Here is a 6473-nt window from a genome sequence, read left to right as displayed (position 1 = left end):
ATATATTACCCCTTGTATTCCATACAACCCGCAACTAGAAGGGCCAAATCTATAGTGTGTAGAGAGACGAACGAATCCAATAACTAGTGAGGCAGCAACCACCACGATTTCCCCTTTGACTTGCAGATGCCGAAACGTGGGGCTAGGGCACCAGTGTCTGGCAGACTAGCCGTTGTGGCTTGCCGGCGTGGTGGGCGGCCGGTCGACTAGGGATTGGTCTCTCTGGATCATTGGTTCCTCGACTCCTGCCTCCGCTCCGGACATCATCAGGCAACTTTGATATGAATTTTTGCATCGTTTACGAACATGAATTCAATATGAATATCACCACATCTGGTGTTGAATCCATGCAGACATTAGGAGGAGAAAATCTAGCTAACCCCAGCATTATCATAGGACTCCCGCAAAAAAAGCATTATCATAGGACATTTTTCTTTTCTCTTTATCTGTTTCAGATATCAAAAAGAAAAAAATGTACATGAATCATCGTGTAGATCCGACGGTTAGGAGTTCATTTAGAAATAATGACCGCGTATTTGGACCTATAGGTCTATGTAATAGGTGTACAAGATCGTCGTGAAATGTCTGGTAAACAGACAAAGGTTGCTCCTTGATGAAATTATTTCTCCAGAGCAGAGCGCCTTTGTGCCAGGCAGACTAATCACGGATAATATACGGTTCGTTTTTTAGTGCACTCATTACATAAAGCAAGAGAAAGATCATGGTGTCTGATCTGGTTGATTGGAGATTCGTGGCACACGTGATGCAAAAGATAGGCTTTGCGAACCAGGGTGAGAAGGATAATGACATGTGTCACCTTGGTTCATTACTGTGTTAATTTGAATGGAGCCTTCTCGGATTCATTTTCACCGTCGCGCAGGCAGTGGTAGGGAGACCCTCTCTCACCCTCTCTATTCCTTTTTGCTGCTGATGGGCTTGCTACTATACTAAAGCAGAAAGTTCACGAGGGAAGGATGTCGTCGTTGCGGGTGTGTCCGCATGCTGTGTATCACATTTTTTAGTTGCGGATGACACCCTATTATTTTAGGGGCTACAGAGGAGGAGGACATAAACATTAAAGGGGATCTGTCAAGGTATGCAGTCGGTACCGGGCAAGTGGTGAACCCGCAGAAATGCTCAATCTTTTTTGGTGAGCATTGCAGCCCGGCCGATAAAGAAGCCATAGTCCGAGTACTAGAGGTGCACAACCATAATTTTCAAGAAAATGTATGTCGGTTAACCAACCCCCAATGGGGGCATGTCAAAGGACCGGTTCACCAATCTGTAGCAAGCTTACGAAGTGAATGTTATCATGGGATATATCTTTCCTTGCCCAGAGCGGTCGTGAAGTCTTCATAAGGCGGTTGCACAATCGATCCCCACCTATATTATGAGTATGTCCAAACTTCCAATGTCCACATGTGATGACCTAATGCGTATGATACGGCTTCAGGGGCGTGGAGAATGGAAAGAAGAAAATGCATTGGAGGGGCTAGCCGCAACTGATCAAACCAAAATCAGAAGGGGGTTTGAGATTGAGGGGCTTCCGCATGTTGAATCAGGCTTTATTGGCCCGCTCGGCATGGAGGCTACTAACCAAGCCGAATAGTCTAGTCGCTAGAGTACCAAAGGCACGACACTATTTGATGTGCAACTTAGAAGATAAAGTTTTCTCTCAACGGGTATCTGCTACTCCCTCCGTCCCGTAATATAAGAGTGTTTTTGACACTAGTAGTGTAAAAAACGCTCTTATATTATGGGACGGAGGGAGTACTTGGCAAGCCATTCAACATGGCCTTGAACTCCTGAAGTAGGGCTTAATATGGGCGTAGAAAATGGAAATTCTATTCATGTTTGGCACGACAGTTGGATATCTTGGAATGGAGGAGAGAAACCGGTCACACAACAAGGCAGAAGTCGAATTCAAAGGGTGTCCGAGCTGCTGACACTCATGCACTAGTAGAAAAGAGGGCTTTGGTTCAGGCCGGGTCAGCCCATTAGTCCCGGTTCAGTCCAGAACCGGGACCCATGGGGGCATTGGTCCCGGTTCGTGAGGCCAGGGGCCTGCCGGGCCTTGTGGGGGCATTGGTCCCGGTTCGTCTGGCCCCTTTGGTCCCGGTTGGTGGGACGAACCGGGACCAATGGTCCTCGCTCCTGGCCCATCACCATTGGTCCCGGTTGGTGGCTTGAACCGGGACCACAGGCTGCCCTTTAGTCCCGGTTCATGCCACGAACTGGGACCAATGAGGTGCCTATATATACCCCACGCCCGCGAGCAGAGCACTCCAGTGCTCTGTTTTTCTCTGGCCGGCGAGGGGAGGGCTTTGTGGTGCTCTAGCTCACCTCCTATGCACATGAGGTGTTCGATGAAATGCCCGAGCCACACTAGTTAAGCTTTCTCCTCTCGAAGCTCGACCTCAAAGTTCCATTTTCCTCGAGATTTGTCTAGGTTTAGTGGCCCGTCACGTCCCATTCCCTTCTTCACCGCCGTCGATCGCCCGCGTCGATCTCGTCGCCGGCACCACCGTGGTGAGCCTCTTGTTCTTATCTTCTTTCTGAAAGAAAAAAAAATCTTACTTTAGATGTATGGTTTAATTAATTAGATGCTCTGGAGAGCTATATGTTGTTAGATGAGAACTATGTATGTACTTTGGTTTTAATGTGATGATGAACTTCTATTAATTTGGTCACTTAATTATCTATTCATGATGTTCTGTAATGGTTTTTGACACACTTAATTATATATAATGCACGCAGATGAACCAGCAATGGATGTATGGTGACAGACACACCTCCAGTACATTAAGGGCGTGCATAATTTTCTCGAAGTGGCTGAGGCAAACAGGCAGAATGGTTTTATGTGTTGTCCATGCCCTAAATGTGGGAATACGAAGTCTTACTCTGACCGGAAAATCCTTCACACCCACCTGCTTTACAAGGGTTTCATGCCACACTATAATGTTTGGACGAGGCACGGAGAAATAGGGGTTATGATGGAAGACGGCGAAGAAGAAGAGGACGATGACAACTATGTGCCTCCTGAATACGGTGATGCTGCAACGGGGGAAGCTGCTGAAGATCAAGAGGAACCAGACGATGTGCCCAATGATGCTGCAACGGGGAAGTTGCTGAAGATCAAGAGGAACCAGACGATGTGCCCGATGATGATGATCTCCGCCGGGTCATGTCGATGCAAGGACGCAATGCGAAAGTCAAAAGGAGAAGCTGAAGTTCGATCGCATGTTAGAGGATCACAAAAAAGGGTTGTACCCCAATTGCGAAGATGGCAACACAAAGCTCGGTACCGTACTGGAATTGCTGCAGTGGAAGGCAGAGAATGCTGTGCCTGACAAAGGATTTGAGAAGCTACTGAAAATATTGAAGAAGAAGCTTCCAAAAGATAACGAATTGCCCGACAGTACATACGCAACAAAGAAGGTCGTATGCCCTCTAGGATTGGAGGTGCAGAAGATACATGCATGCCCTAATGACTGCATCCTCTACCGCGGTGCGTACAAGGATCTGAACGCATGCCCGGTATGCGGTGCATTGCGGTATAAGATCAGACGAGATGACCCTGGTGATGTTGACGGCAGGCCCCCAGGAAGAGGGTTCCTGCGAAGGTGATGTGGTATGCTCCTATAATACCACGGTTGAAACGTCTGTTCAGAAACGAAGAGCATGCCAAGTTGATGCGATGGCACAGTGAGGACCGTAAGAAAGACGGGAAGTTGAGAGCACCCGCTGACGGGTCGCAGTGGAGAAAAATCGAGAGAAAGTACTGGGCTGAGTTTGCAGGTGACCCAAGGAACGTATGTTTTGGTTTAAGCGCCGATGGCATTAATCCTTTCGGAGAGCAGAGCAACAATCACAACACCTGGCCCGTGACTCTATGTATGTATAACCTTCCTCCTTGGATGTGCATGAAGCGGAACTTCATTATGATGCCAGTTCTCACCCAAGGCCCTAAGCAACCCGGCAACGACATTGATGTGTACCTAAGGCCATTAGTTGAAGAACTTTTACAGCTGTGGAATGGAAACGGTGTACGTACGTGGGATGAGCACAAACAGGAGGAATTTAACCTGCACGCGTTGCTGTTTGTAACCATCAACGATTGGCCCGCTCTCAGTAACCTTTCAGGACAGACAAACAAGGGATACCACACATGCACGCACTGTTTAGATGACACTGAAAGTATATACCTGGACAAATACAGGAAGAATGTGTACCTGGGCCATCGTCGATTTCTTCCGACCAACCATCAATGTCGAAAGAAAGGCAAGCTTTTCAAAGGCGAGGCAGATCATTGGAAGAAGCCCGCCATGCGTACCGGTGATCACGTACTTGCTATGGTCAATGATTTACACGTAATCTTTGAAAAGGGTCCCGGCGGACTAGCTGTTCCGAATGACGCTGAGGGACACACACCCATGTGGAAGAAGAAATCTATATTTTAGGACCTACCCTACTGGAAAGACCTAGAGGTCCGCTCTTCAATCGACGTGATGCACGTGATGAAGAACCTTTGCGTGAACCTGCTAGGCTTCTTGGGCGTGTATGGGAAGACAAAAGATACACCTGAGGCACGGGAGGACCTGCAACGTTTGCACGAAAAAGACGGCATGCCTCCGAAGCAGTATGAAGGTCTTGCCAGCTACGCTCTTACGAAAGAAGAGAAAGAAATCTTCTTTGAATGCCTGCTCAGTATGAAGGTCCCGACTGGCTTCTCGTCGAATATAAAGGGAATAATAAATATGCCAGAGAAAAAGTTCCAGAACCTAAAGTCTCATGACTGCCACGTGATTATGACGCAACTGCTCCCGGTTGCATTGAGGGGCTTCTACTGGAAAACGTCCGATTAGCCATTGTGAAGCTATGTGCATTCCTCAATGCAATCTCTGAGAAGGTGATTGATCCAGAAATCATACCAAGGCTAAGGAGTGATGTGGCGCAATGTCTTGTCAGTTTCGAGCTGGTGTTCCCACCATCCTTCTTCAATATCATGACGCACGTCCTAGTTCATCTAGTCGACGAGATTGTCATTCTGGGGCCCGTATTTCTACACAATATGTTCCCCTTTGAGAGGTTCATGGGAGTCCTAAAGAAATATGTCCGTAACCGCGCTAGGCCAGAAGGAAGCATCTCCATGGGCCATCAAACAGAGGATGTCATTGGGTTTTGTGTTGACTTCATTCCTGGCCTTAAGAAGATAGGTCTCCCTAAATCGCGGTATGAGGGGAGACTGACTGGAAAAGTTACGCTTGGAGGGGACTCAATAATATGGAGGGACGGATATTCTTGGTCTCAAGCACACTACGCAGTTCTACAGAACTCTACCTTGGTGACCCCGTATGTCGATGAACACAAGAACAGTCTGCGCTGCAAACACCCGGAGCAGTGCGACGACTGGATTACATGTGAACACATCAGGACTTTCAGCAGTTGGTTGGAAACACGTCTCAAAGGTGACAAGATTGTTTGTGATGAGCTGTACTCGTTGTCCTGGGGACCATCTTTGATTGTATTGACTTACAAAGGATACGAGATAAATGGGAATACATTTTACACGATCGCCCAAGATCAAAAGAGCACCAACCAAAACAGCGGTGTCCGCTTTGATGCAGCAACCGAGAGGGGAAAGGACACATATTATGGTTACATAGTGGACATATCGGAACTTGACCACGGACATGATTTTAAGGTCCCTTTGTTTAAGTGCAAATGGGTCAATCTGTCAGGAGGCGCGCTACAGGTAGACCCACAGTATGGAATGACAACAGTGGATCTGAAAAATCTTGGGTACACTGACGAACCGTTCGTCCTAGCCAATGATGTGGCACAGGTTATCTATGTGAAGGACATGTCTACCAAACCAAGAAAAAGAAAAGATAAGGAAGCGAATACATCATACGATGAGCCAAAGCGCCACATAGTTTTTTAGAAAAAAGGGACATCGTGGGAGTGGAGGGCAAGACAGACATGTCTGAAGATTATGAAAAGTTTCATGAAATTCCTCCCTTCAAAGTCAAGGCTGACCCAAGCATCCTGATAAACGATGAAGATTATCCATGGTTACGGCACAATAAGCAAATGACACAAGCGAAGAAAAAGTGAAGACTTTCTCCCGCAACTATTATGATGATACCATGCCAACTTTGTAGCAGACGAGTATGATACCATTGTCCGTTTTGTACATGAAGTGCATCCAGTTTTTGCCGTAACCCTCTCAACTTTCTTGCACATGCTATGTGGATGAAATGATGATACCATGCCAACTTTCAACCTTTTCAGAGTTCATTTGAAGTGCTTTTCAATTTCAGGGTCTTATAGCTCAAAATAATCAATAAATGCATGAAAAATAACAAATGAAGTCAGAAAGGGCAGAAAGAACCGGTACTAAAGGAATCAACTAAAAAGCTTTTATAAATCTCTAGCATTATTGAAACTAAAATTATATAGAATTTATTCAA

The sequence above is a fragment of the Triticum aestivum genome, chromosome 3D (genome assembly GCF_018294505.1).
Source record: "Triticum aestivum cultivar Chinese Spring chromosome 3D, IWGSC CS RefSeq v2.1, whole genome shotgun sequence".
NCBI classification, from domain to species: domain Eukaryota; kingdom Viridiplantae; phylum Streptophyta; class Magnoliopsida; order Poales; family Poaceae; genus Triticum; species Triticum aestivum.
This window is presented reverse-complemented; position numbering follows the sequence as displayed.